This window comes from Nerophis lumbriciformis, linkage group LG26 (genome assembly GCF_033978685.3).
Source record: "Nerophis lumbriciformis linkage group LG26, RoL_Nlum_v2.1, whole genome shotgun sequence".
In the NCBI taxonomy this organism is placed as follows: domain Eukaryota; kingdom Metazoa; phylum Chordata; class Actinopteri; order Syngnathiformes; family Syngnathidae; genus Nerophis; species Nerophis lumbriciformis.
In genome coordinates, this window is record NC_084573.2 from 21,986,921 (window position 1) to 22,000,859 (window position 13,939).

The 13,939-nt window shown below is 42.5% G+C and overlaps 1 long non-coding RNA gene across 1 annotated transcript; it reads right to left on the bottom strand.

Moving 5' to 3' along the window:
• Positions 1–8,071: 8,071 nt before the first annotated feature.
• LOC133623551 (uncharacterized) lies at positions 8,072–10,058 on the bottom strand. The gene is made up of 3 exons (XR_012051178.1): positions 9,981–10,058; positions 8,342–8,446; positions 8,072–8,169 (listed from the first exon to the last, which is right to left on the bottom strand). It is a non-coding gene; the product is annotated as an uncharacterized lncRNA (long non-coding RNA).
• Between the last annotated feature and the right edge of the window lie 3,881 nt (positions 10,059–13,939).

Genomic DNA, 13,939 nt, shown 5'->3' on the forward strand with positions numbered 1-13,939 from the left:
TACCACCAATGGCATACGCTGACAACATGACTAATTGGTGTCGTCTTTTAACAGTCATGCTGAGTTACTTTGATTGTTAATTTTTTTTTTTTTTCTTTTTTTTTTTCAGGACAGTTTCTTGCAAAATGCCCTTCTCTGCTACAACGCCAACATGTAACCGCTGACGTTGTGGTTGTTGTCTTCTATTTTGGTTTAAATAGATTGTAATAGACCATATTAGATCTGCGTTTCCTTGTGTCCCTCTTTCCATTTTGAGAATTTGGAGTAATCCGTCGCCCCCTACAGAGCCGAAACTTATAAGGATTACTTTTGTCTTTGTTGTAAGATAGTGGTTTAATTTATTATTGTGGTACACGTCGCTTCTACTGGAGATGGTTCCCCAGTGGAGGTGTCTTGCCTAGAGCATCCACAATAACCCACTATTTACTTCTCACAACTTTCATATGGAGTGATAGCCTAATGGCGATTACTCCCACACACTCTCACATTCACACCTTTCAGTATATTGATCTACGGAAATTTCAATGTATATTACATGGGGACTCCGTCGCCCTCCAGGTTATTGTTTTTTCACGGACAAAATTCAGTTTTTTATCCTGAATAGACCATTTTAGGTCTGTTGGACTCCGACGTCCCCAGGATAATGGTTCACGGATATTTCAAATTATTGTGGGCTCCGACACCCCCTAGTATGTTTGTTTATGGATATTACGGATTCCAGTTTTCGCGGTTCCGTTTACCTGCAGTCTTTTGGCCTCTTCAGTTTTTATCTTAATTCAGTTTTTATTTAAAATTTTAATACTCACGGACGTTGGACTCCGACGTCCCTCTAATTTGGCCTTTTTACCTGTTAGAGCCTAGGATTTACAGGGTTTGTCTATGCGTCGTAACCCTCAGTCACACGCTTCTTCTTAGTCGTTTCTTTCTTCGTCAATTTAAAACGTACTCACTGCTCTCTGCCTTCCTTCCTTTTGTCCTCGGATTTTCCGTCAGTCTTTCAATTCCAGCCCGAAATGAAGAAAAAGCAGTTCCTCAATCAGGATTTGGTTGCCATGGTCCTCTGGTTTCACTCACTCATGCTGGAATCGTCAGACGTGTTGGAATCCGGCTCGAAGGACCAATTAGATGTCAGGTTCAAATACAGGACATCTGTTACACAAGACAAAAGGCAAGGAATCAAACAGAGACAGAATTCAATTTGGACTCAATTGAGGAGAGACGGCTTCAACCTGTAACCTCTTACAGTGTCTTAGCACGCTCTGACGAAGAAGGTTCTCGTCTCCTCTTTTAATTCAGATGTTCCATGTTCACGCACCAACATATGTCACAATAGGAATGGGGAGGTATGTAAAACAGTCATTGTTTTTGGTCGCTTTGAAGTCCAAGAAGAGGACTTCCCGGGCTTGGCTCTTCCTGGATCCAGCTGGGGCAGGTGTTGGAGGACAATGGACAACCCCTCCCGTCTCCTGTCCACAGCAACTTCAAGAAGGCAGCGGGTCGTAAATAGCGTTGACCAAATAGTTGGAAGAGAGTTTGTGAATTACTTCAAAGAGAGTTCGTTTAACACTTCAAAGAGAGTTCCTCCAGGAGTTGAGCACATCCTGCCATCTGTCCGTGCTGAAATCACAGTGGCGTTTCACGAGCATTCATCCTTTTGTTAGGCCTCGAAATACAGCATTCATAATACAACATTTCTTTTGTGATAACTTACAAACAATTATTCCAACAACATACATATAATTATTGATATATTAGATATAGCACCAACAACCATTTGCTTTGTCAACTATAGCACAAAAGCTAAGATTGTTTCAAATGTCTGCTGTAAAATAAATTGTGTCATCTTTATGCACGTAATGTATCCAGGGTCTTCTCATCCCTGTATGATGTTGATGTTTCAGTTGACCCTACACCTCCTAAGTTGGTGTGAAAGCAACTTTGAGTAAAGATGGAGATGGGAGTAGAAGACCAGAAGAGAAAGAGTGGGTCACCTTAATTAGTCTCAGAGCAGCACACTCGGCCAGAAGTCTTTACTCATCCCTCCATCCATCTCTTTAAACTCAATTTCTTTTTTCCTTTGCACTTTTTTCCCCCTTCCTGTGATCCCCACTCTGCCTCTTATGACTTCATCTTTGTAGAAATGAACTAACCCCACTATATCAACAGCGCTACACAAAGACTTAAGTGTTAATGCATAGTAACATAACACACACACATATAGCAAAAGGAACGTGGTCAGCTATAAATACAGAGGATGCTGAGTGATGAAAAGAAAAGTCTGTTAAAAAGTAAGCGGGAAAGGAGAGGAGCTGCACTGTAAGATTGACATCCCTACGTCTCCAGAGGCTAAATTATGATATCTAGGTGCTACACAGAGTGCACGCACGTGTGTGTGTCTGGACCCATGTTCAAAGAGACTGCGAATGAGGACGGTCAAGTGACTATCACCTCATCATACAGGAGGTGGAGTCTGAATAGCATCCCTATCAGTGATTGGATGATATGTTCACGGACATCCGAAATTTTCCATCCTATGAGAACAGACGGACACAAAACTTATCTCGGGAAAAGTTGTTTGTTCCATCTAAAATTTCCACTTTAGACTGTGGAGGTTGCCCCCCAGTGGGTTCTTCGGACCACCAAGCATCGACATGAGAGCCCAGTTCAGATTCACAATTAAGTTTTATTTTTCCAAATAAAGCCTTTCTGTTGCTTTTCAGCACTCGTCTTTTCGTGACTGTCCGTCTTGCTCTCGCTCTCCACCAGCTTCAATTCCCACTCCACCTCCTCTGTCTTCCTGGCCGCTGCTTATAACAGAGCGACAGGTGATTAGATAACCAGGACCAGGTGGGCCATCTACGCACCTGTCGCTGATTTCGAGGCCGGTCCTGGCACACCCTGCTTCGCTGCAGGCCCGCAGGCCACGCCCCCCCTTCCACATAGACATTCTGACAAATATCCCAATGATTGTAAATGTAAGTTTAACATTTTTGTATTTCATTCCCCATGTTTGCTGTCAATTTGAATGTCAATATTTCTAGAAGCCTCAATAGTTATGCTCTTTTTTTCGACAAAGACCAATTCTAGAAAAACAATATACTGTTATTTTACACATTTGTACATTTTGTTAGCAGGCAAGTGTGTTAAGATATGAAATTTAAAGGAAGCAAACTGGTTAGAAAACTAGATTGTGTCATTTTCACATGAGTACCGTATTTTCCGCACTATAAGGCGCACCGGATTATAAGGCGCACCTTCAATGAATGGCCTATATTAAAACTTTGTTCATATATAAGGCGCACCGCATCCAGGAAGAGTTAGTACTGCGAGGGATTCTGGGTATTTGTTCTGTTGTGTTTATGTTGTGTTACGGTGCGGATGTTCTCCCGAAATGTGTTTGTCATTCTTGTTTGGTGTGGGTTCACAGTGTAGCGCATATTTGTAACAGTGTTGAACTTGTTTATACGGCCATCCTCAGTGTGACCTGTATGGCTATTGACCAACTATGCATTGCATTAATTCGTGATGAGAACAGCCGGTAGATATTATGTGACCCGGACGGCACTCTATACCTCTCCCTACGTCCGTGTACACAGCGGCGTTTTAAAACGTCATACATTTTACTTTTAGAAACCGATACCGATAATTATGAAAACGATACCGATAATTTCCGATATTACATTTTAAAACATTTATCGGCCGATAATATCAGCAGCCTGATATTATCGGACATCCCTAGTCTTAAGTGTAAGCACAATTTGCTACAAAAGGCATTATTCATTGTGTGTTATTATAATGTCTGTTATAACAAGAAATGTGAAATGTGTACGTTAATTTCAAGGAATATTCAGTATAAGTGAACAGTTATGGTGTAATTGTAACTGTACTTTAATTTGAAGGTATGCGAGCTGAACAGGAAGTAATGTTTACTCTAAATTTGTATTGTGACATCAATAAAGAAGTTGATGGTGACGGGGCACCAACACGGTGGTTCTACTTTGTGAGTTGACACCCAGCCGACTCAATGACTAATACGCATTACCGTGTCATCACTTCTGAAGTGGTTGTATTAAAACTATGATTTATAGACAATAACTAACTAATTAGTGGAAATAACTACTACAGTAAGCATCCAATAGCTGTGTCCAAAGCGTTCAACAAAGATTATGGTTACCCAGCTCAACTTACTTTTCTCACCAACATTGAGTGCAGGTAAAAACGCCCCTTTATAGTGACCGCCAGTATGTCACGTGTCACACACTTCCTTAGCTAATCGGCAACTTTACACACATCGGTGCCCCTTTGTCCCGGAGTGACCAATAAGTAGGTAAACCTGTAACACGCCCGCACACCCATTGGCTCGTTCCCCGAAACCTGGGAATGCTCTGCACTGATTAAAGTTAAAGTACCAATGATTGTCACACACACACGAGGTGTGGCGAAATTTGTTCTCTGCATTTGACCCATCCCCTTGTCCACCCCCTGGGAGGTGAAGGGAGCAGTGGGCAGCAGCAGTGCCCCGCCCGGGAATAATTTTTGGTGATTTAACCCCCAATTCCAACCCTTGATGCTGAGTGCCAAGCAGGGAGGTAATGGGTCCCATTTTTATAGTCTTTGGTATGACTCAGCCGGGGTTTGAACTCACAACCTACCGATCTCAGGGCTTACACTCTAACCACTAGGCCACTGATGAACCAATGCAACGTCACGGCCCGCAAATCTGCGTCACATGTTGTGCACATCCAAAAACAAATCATTGCATTGCTGCGACACGATAAGATTAACAACACTCTCCTTCTTTCCTCAACCGCCATCGCTTTCCTGCGACGTGAAGTAACTCAAATAAATTCAAGGTTGCCCACAGTCTGCCGCCACACGCACCGTACCCTGATGAACAAAAGCAGGGGTGCACAAAGTACAGATAACTGTGCACCGAATGATCATGTATCCATCTACCTTTTAAAGATGCAAACACATGCATAAATGTAGTAGATGTAAATGTTTAGTGCAGGGATTCTCAAACTGTGGTACACGTCCCACTAGTGGTACACGGGCTCCATCTAGTGGTACCCCAAAGAATCACTTAATAAATATTCAAACAGTGTTACTGTTCAAACTAATGGTCAATGACTAATACGCATTAGTCACACAGTGGCCAAAAATGCCTACCATATTTTCTAGACCATAGGGCGCATCAGATTATAAGGCGCACTGCTAATAGCGGGTCTATTCAGGTCTTTTTTCATGCAAAAGGCGCACCGGATTGTAAGGCGCATTAAAGGGGTTATATTATGATTTTTTTCTTAATGTAAAACACTTCCTTGTGGTCTACATAACATGTAATGGTGGTTTCTTGGTCAAAATGTTGCATAGATTATGTTTTACAGATCATCTTCAAGTCGCTTTCTGACAGTCGCTTCAGGATGCGCCGTTTTGTGGGCGGTCTTATTTATGTGGCTCACCTTCGGCAGCGTCTTCTCTCCGTCATCTTTGTTGTAGCGGTGAAGCGTGCAAGGACGGGAGTGGAAGAAGTGTCAAAAGATGGAGTTAACTGTTTTAATGACATTCAGACTTGACTTAAAACAACAACGGAGCAGCAGCTCCTCATCCGTGGCTCACTAGTGCAACATCGCCGGAAATGTATCCCGTGAAAAACCGTCCTACCGGAACGCTCTAATAACTAAAGTTCCGTCTGTGAATTATGCAAACCCACTACACTGGCAGTTTTTAGCGCTTCCATAGCAAGATAGAAGTTAGAACTTGAAAAAGAAGAAGCTTATCGACTACGGCATCGGGACAGACTACAGTGGCGGACGTGCGCACATTTTCAGGACTTATGCAGATCTCAAAGACACATCAGCAGGTACCAGAAGGTAAGAGAAGTTGGTTTTGCATAATATTGTGAAATATGTCTTTTAATGGGTGCCATTTTGCGGTCCTTATACACACACCATAGTAATACTTGTATCTCTGACTACGGTAGGCGTAATGGGCCGACAATCAATCAAGCGGTGCGGCTTCAAAGTCATACTAAAACATTTTGACAGATTTTTGAGTGCCGTGTGTAATGTTCTTTATTTTCAGTGGAACATTTAAAGTTTTGGTGTTGCTTACTGGCGTCATATTGCAGTCTACAGGTATCTCTTATGTGTGACTACCATCTACTGGTCACACTTATCATTACTCCATGTACACAAATCAAATTTCTTCGAGGTCGGTAAGCACAACCAGAATTATTCCGTACAGTAGGCGCGCCGGGTTATGAGGCGCACGGTCGATTTTTTAGAAAACGAAAGGTAAGTCCGAAAAATACGGTAATATACGTGTTGAATAAAACCTCTGCCTTGTTTTAATACATATTTAGGTCTACTATGCTACTGTATTTTAATGTTGGTCATTATGTTGGTGCTTGGAGAGCCAAGTGTTTTCTGAGGTGGTTCTTGGTGAGAAAAGTTTGAGAACCACTGGTTTAGTGTATGTCTAGCTTAATGAGGCTCAGCATGGACAACGTCTACCTGCTGTGTCCACTCAAAACAAGGAGATGGACACTTGATGGTCTTCTCTAACCACAGTCAGCACACAGTCTCACATGTGATGTCAGAAAGGCACCAATGCCATCCTGACACAAGGATAAGAAAATACCAACACTATTGTGATGTCTCCAAGTAGCAGAGTGAAGGCTAATGGCTGATGTCCTGCCACTGAATGCAGAATACTCCTCTTGGAGCGATTCAGTGCTGTCACCCTGTAAACACAAGAATATACATTTATTAACACATTTACATTTATTTCCTGAATAGACCAGAGTAGATGCAAAGTTAGTTAACTTTAGAGCTGTGCATCTCTATTTGGTTAGATTGTTTGAATAAAATGTACTTTAAAAAGGTCCACTATGATAACCGTTGGGGAGGAAGAATGGACCCATAGATCAGTGTTTTTCAACCTTTTTTGAGCCAAGGCACATTTTTTTCATTGGTAAAATCCTGAGGCACACCACTAACAGAAAACAAAAAAATGAAACTCAGCAGCGGTTACTGACAGTAAAAAGTAATTTGCGCAATTGTTGGATATAAATTCAAACCATAACCAAGCATGCATCACTATAGCTCTTCTCAAAGTAGGTGTACTGTCACCACCTGTCACATCACGCCGTGACTTATTTTGAGTTTCTTGGTGTTTTCCTGTGTGTAGTGTTTCCTATTTTGTTGTTGATTGTCATGTCATGTACGGAGGAGGTACTTTGTGGACGCCGTCTGCTGCTCCACACGCTGTAAGTCTTTGCTGTCATCCAGCATTCTGTTTTTGTTTACTTTGCAGCCAGTTCAGTTTTAGTTTCGTTTTGCATAGCCATCCCTAAGCTTCAATGCCTTTTCTTAGCGGCACTCACCTTTTGTTTATTTTTGGTTTAAGCATAAGATACCTTTTTACCTGCACGCTGCCTCCCGCTGTCGTCTGCATATTGTGATCACAACAAACACAACATCCACAAAGCAATTAGTTACCTGCTGCTACCTACTGATATGGAAGAGTTTTACACGGTTCCTCTGCCGAGCTATAGACAGCACAGACACTCAACAAAACATATTTGCAGATTATAATTACTGGTTTGCAAAAAATATTTTTAATCCAATTAGGTGAAATGACATCATCTCCCGCGGCACACGAGTGGTTGAAAAACACTGCCATAGATGATGTCACCCCACAATAATCTGCTCATCATGCACTGATTTGTACTTGCACAAGCTAGACCTAACATACTGGCTGAATTTCTGGTAGCTATGATGACTGATGTTTGATTCTAAATGTTTCTGTATTGTTGTTTTATACAGTAAAAGTAAACAAAAGTGAAAAAAGGGCCATTATAATAAAATAATATAAATCTACCTGGTAATCTTTCTTCTGTTCAGCAGTTGGTTCTCCAAGATACTTTATCAAGCAGCAGATGACATCTGGTCTATTTTCAACATATTCCTATAAGACGCAAGAAAATACATTAATGTATTCTCAATGGTATATTCTTTGCATTGTTATGGTGACCTGAACCTTGTCCAATGTCCTCGGTGTGGATGCTTACTTGTCTGTGTGTCCTGTGAAGGACTGGTAACAGTCCAGAGTGGACCCTGCCTTTCACCTGAAGTCAGCTGGGATAAGCTCCATCTCCCTGCAAGCCTTAACAGGATTAAGAGTAGAAAAAGATGAAAATGTTTTCAAAACTATAAATGAAATAATGCTATCAATCAATTACAGCATAATCAAGAAATGTTAATAAATGTCGTTCTAAGTTATATGTTGTACATTTGTGTATGTATTTGGCCATTATTGTGTAAAGCTTGGACTGTACCTGATTTAGTGAATCCAGCAAAACTCTTATTTTGGTTCCTGCAATGCCGCCTTTTGTCTTGATCATTTTCTGCAGCTTGAGTTAAGTTAAGGTGGTTTGCTCCTGCTGTTATTTTGTTAAAACACATGAAACAGATCGTGACATCAACAATTTCAATATGTTAGTTCGATCCAGCAGCCCTGAAAAACCCCATAGCTTTATTAAGTGTTTCTTATATATTCCCTATTTTTAGAAGATTATTGTTAAGTGTTCAATGTCATTTTAGCATTTTGCTTACAATGTTTGAGTGTTCCGTGGTTGTTTCTTTCACTCTTTGCCTTGATAGATGAGGGGATTATAATCAGAGGAAGCCCACATTTTAAATTAAAATGCTTACATTTTGTATATTTTTCAATATTTCATAAAAAAATATCAATAACTATCGATAGTTTTCAGCCATATCATATGCACACCTGTTCTTCTCCATTTTAGCACTACATAACTCCAGCTTGATTGTTTTTTTTAATAGCATATTCTACATATTTCTGTCCTAAATTAAGCATTCAAGCATGAACATATCTAAATGAAATAAAAATATAAATACCAATCAGAGGGCACTGTTCAGCATTGTGGCCACTGAAGGGCTCAGCCTCAAAAAGCATTACTATATTAGATTAAATAGTATATAGATAACTATGAGGGTGTTATTTCATGTTAAAGCATGTATTTAAAGGGTTGTAAACGTGCTTTTCAGGCTCTAACTACGAAAATATTTGTCTGTATAATTAATAATTCCTACCTCGCAGAAATTAATTTACCACAGTCAGTAACAGCGATAAATGAGGGTTTACATCAGGGGTCCCCAAACTTTTTGAGTTGGGGGCCGCATTGGGTTAAAAAAAATGTGGCCGGGGGCCGGGTTATATATATATATATATATATATATTCTGAGCGCGATGTCACGTTATCGATGGGAAAATGCATTTTTAGACAATATGATTTGCCTGAGTGGCTAGGAGACACCGAGACAACAAGCGGTAGATAATGGATTAGAAAGGACAGATTAACAAAAATTATATTTAAATATTTGTAATTATTTAAAAACTTTTTTTTTTTTTTTTTTTTTAACTTGGGACTACCCGCGGGCCGCATTTTGGAAGCTGGCGGACTGAATCCGGCCCGAGGGCCATAGTTTTGGGACCCCTGGTTTACATAGTGTGGAGTCATTTTAATTTGGACAGGATGATTCCTGAAACGAACCCAACACAACTTATATTGTTTTAACTAAAAAAGGTTAATAGAAAAGGTGTCCGTGTGAACACGGTTGAATAAACATTATTGGACATGATTTCTATTAACAATTCCCGCCTGGCAGATTTGACGAAAGTGCGCCAAGAAACTCATTCATCCATTTTCCATAACAACTTATCATGTTTGGGTTATATATTTTACATAGTGTAAGAATTCTGAATATTCCGTAAAATATGAAATTAGAAGAATGTACTAGCGCTAACACGGTGTGGTTAGCTAGTAAGCAATGCGGTCACGCAACCTTTCGATTATTATGTTTTACACAATCAAAAACGGTTGTCAAATATTGAATATACATATATTGAATAATATAATGAAATATTGAATATGATAAAATACATGAAATTACGTTCAAGGATATAGAAATGATCGAGCTGGACTGCAGGTGCGTTCAATCGTCCCAGTCAGGCTTCTTGTCAACTTCCTTACGTCACGTGACGTGAAATGACGAGGGCAAATCGCATGTGACGTCATCGTACGACGTAGGTAAATGTTACATGTTGTCATCATTAACATTTACAAGAGAAAAGCAACATACAGATTTACTAGCTAAAAGTAACCACAGTAAGTGCCCACGTAGACGATGTGTTATTTTGTATTCAGCTTCCCGGGTTTGGTGCACTCCTTAAAGGGGAAGTGCTCATTTTTTGGAATATTGCCTATCATTCACAATCCTTTAAGTAAGACAAATACACAAAATGTTTCTTTTTTTTTAAATTAAAGTTAGCGAAAATCTGCTAACAATGGAGTCAATGGGAGCTCTTCTATTCCGCTCACAAAGCCCTCTAAATAAACATCCAAAAACTGCCAACAATACTCCATTTACACTTCATGACCTGAATAATAAACAAGTATTGGCGACATTGTTATTATTCAGGACCTATTTTTAGCGGCGCATTGATCTGAGCTGGTGAAAGTGAATTCCAGATTATACATCATGCCCCTCACCTGGATAGTAGAAGGATGTGGCCATAAACCGAGAAGTTGGTCAACTTCCATCCATCCATTCATCTTCTTCCGCTTATCCGAGGTGGGGTCGCGGGGGCAGCAGCCTAAGCAGGGAAGCCCAGACTTCTCTCTCCCCAGCCACTTCGTCCAGCTCCTCCCGGGGGATCCTGAGGCGTTCCCAGGCCAGCCGGGAGATATAGTCTTCCCAACGTGTCCTGGGTCTTCTACATGGCCTCCTGCCAGTCGGACGTGCCCGAAACACCTCCCAAAGGAGGCGTTCGGGTGGCATCCTGACCAGATGCCCGAACCACCTCATCTGGCTCCTCTCGATGTGGAGGAGCAGCGGCTTTACTTCGAGCTCCTCCCGGATGACAGAGCTTCTCACTCTATCTCAAAGGGAGAGCCCCACCACCCGGCGGAGGAAACTCATTTCGGCCGCTTGTACCCGTGATCTTGTCCTTTCGGTCATGACCATAGGTGAGGATGGGAACGTAGATCGACCGGTAAATCGAGAGCTTTGCCTTCCGGCTCAGCTCCTTCTTCACCACAACGGATCGATACAGCGTCCGCATTACTGAAGACGCCGCACCGATCCGCCTGTCGATCTCACGATCCACTCTTCCCTCACTCGTGAACAAGACTCTGAGGTACTTGAACTCCTCCACTTGGGGTAAGATCTCCTCCCCAAGTTGGTCAACTTGGACCGGGAAATGGCGATAAAGACACAAATAGATTCTCATTTGGACCCACATTTCTTTAACCCATAGTGAGGATTAGGATTAATTATTCATCAAAACGGGAAGATATGAACATCCCATCAGTCGGCATTCAAGTGAGACCAGATCCTCTGAGGGCAGCCATAACTGCGATATGGCCATACCTGCCAACTCTCCCGGATTATCCGGGAGACTCCCGAAATTCAGCGCCTCTCCCGAAAACCTCCCGGGACAAATTATCTCCCGAAAATCTCCCGAAATTCAGGCGGACTAAGGTCTATAAACGGCGTGCCTGCCCAATCACGTTATAACTGTAGAATGATGGAGGGCGAGTTCTTGGTTTCTTATGTGGGTTTATTGTTAGGCAGTTTCATTAATGTCCTCCCAGCGCAGTAACAACACACAACAACAGCAGTCACGTTTTCGTCTACCGTAAAGCAGTTCGTCTGCCGTAAACAGCAATGTTGTGACACTCTTAAACAGGACAATACTGCCATCTAGTGCATTTGATGAAAGCACCTGTGTGCGTGCCACACAGCAATGCATCATCAGAGAGGGTGTTCAGCATGGTTAGAAAAATAGTGACAGAGAATAGAACAAGGATGGACAATTCAACTCTTAACTCGTGTAAATAAATGAATACTGAAATTCAAGTATTTCTTTTTTATATATATATATATATATATATATATATATATATACACACACACACACACACAGTATGCACCTTATTGCTTTTTTATCCTGCACTACCATGAGCTTATGTAACAAAATTTTGTTCTTATCTGTGCTGTAAAGTTCAAATTTGAATGACAATAAAAAGGAAGTCTAAGTCTCAGCAAGATAGGATGGAGCTAGACCGTTTAGAATTTTAAACGTAAGTAGTAAAACCTTTAAGTCGCATCTTAAGTGCACAGAAAGCCAGTGCAGGTGAGCCTGTACAGGCGTAATATGATCAAACTTTCTTGTTCTTGTGAAAAATAAATAAATAATATAATTTAGGTTGTGTAGGTCAGTGCTCCTGACGGTCCAGACCGACCACCCCACCACTGACTTTTTCACGGTGCTTCAGTCACCCCATCACAAGCTGCTGTACCTCCCTTTATGTTGACAGTTCTCAGTCGAAAGGTAAACAACAAGAAAAAAAGACAAATCACATATTTTTTCCAACCAAAACGCTGCGAAACATTCCCACCCTTTTAGCTCCTAAAGAGGCGTGACATCAAGCCCAGCGAGCGCCGTCATTGGACAGTGCCATGGGACAGTGCCATGGGACATTTCCTGACCCAGTAGGGGGCGCGGTTGGCGGATGCAGGTGCATGAGCAGGAGTGTGAGTGTGTGTGTGTAGCAGCATGTCAGAGCGCGCTGTGTCAAGACTGCTGTCAGTCACTCCTCCATCCAGCTGACTAATTGGCTCCTTACCCTCTCTCTCTCCCTCCTCCTCTCTTTCTCTCCATCCCTCCCTCCATCCGGCGTTGCTCCTAACTGCGCGCCGGAGGCCAAAATGCAGATGAGGCCTGCCTGGCGTCAGGGGGAGCTTCTGCTCTGCTTAATTATCCGGGTGTGTGAGAGAGAGAGTGTGTGTGTGTGTGTGTGTGTGTGTGTGTGTGTGTGTGTGTGAAAGAGAGAGAGAGACAGCGTTAGCTCATCGGTTTACCGCCCCACACACACACACACACACACACACACGCACACACACACACACACACTTACACTTTTCATAGCTGCTGTTGCTGCTATGCTAAACAGCAAAGCATCCTGGGAATTGCAGTGACAGCTCATTTTGGTTTCCTTGCAGTCGATGTATGCCCCCCCCCCTTTCTACGCACACCTTGACACACACTCTGTCTTTTTCTACACCGTGCTCATGGGAACAGGTCCAAGGCCTGTCACAGACCCCCCCCCCCCCCCCCCCCGCTCCCCCCAACCCCTCACCTACCCCCATCCGCCATCACCATTCCACCCTCCCCTCACGGCGGCGGTGACAGGGCTTGTTGACAAACGCCAGCAGTCATCAGGGCACCATGGGAAATCTTCTGCCACCATTTTGTCAGCAGAATGACAGAAGTTGTTAATGTCTCGCCTCTCGCCCTGACACGAGATGTGACGGCTGACAGACTCTGACACACACACACACAAACACACACACACGGCGGCGCACACACGCAGGTATACATACAAAACAATCTGCTGCTGCACACAACCTTTGTGACCTCCCCCACCCCAACACTACGTGTGTTATTTTGTGTATGAGACGGTTAATGAGGACGTCTCCTAATGACACTGATCAATAACATTTACAATCCCGACGGGAGATCGGGTCCATCCAGCGGGCCTAACTGCCCGTTATAGGAGCATGATGAACTCCAAACACACACACACACACACACACACACACACACACACACACACACACACACATACTGTGTACATGGACAGCTTCTCTGGACAGCCAATTACCGCTCCTCATAATCCACCTGGTCCAACACCCACCTGATGCGGCAGCAACACATGCGAGTGCAGAAGAGGACGAAATTCCCTGCAGGAAATGCCTTTTTAATGAAGCGCACACATCAGGATGCGTTCAAGTGTGGGGAAAAAAAAAGTGCATCAGGATGCGCTTGAAGGGTGAAAAATCCACCA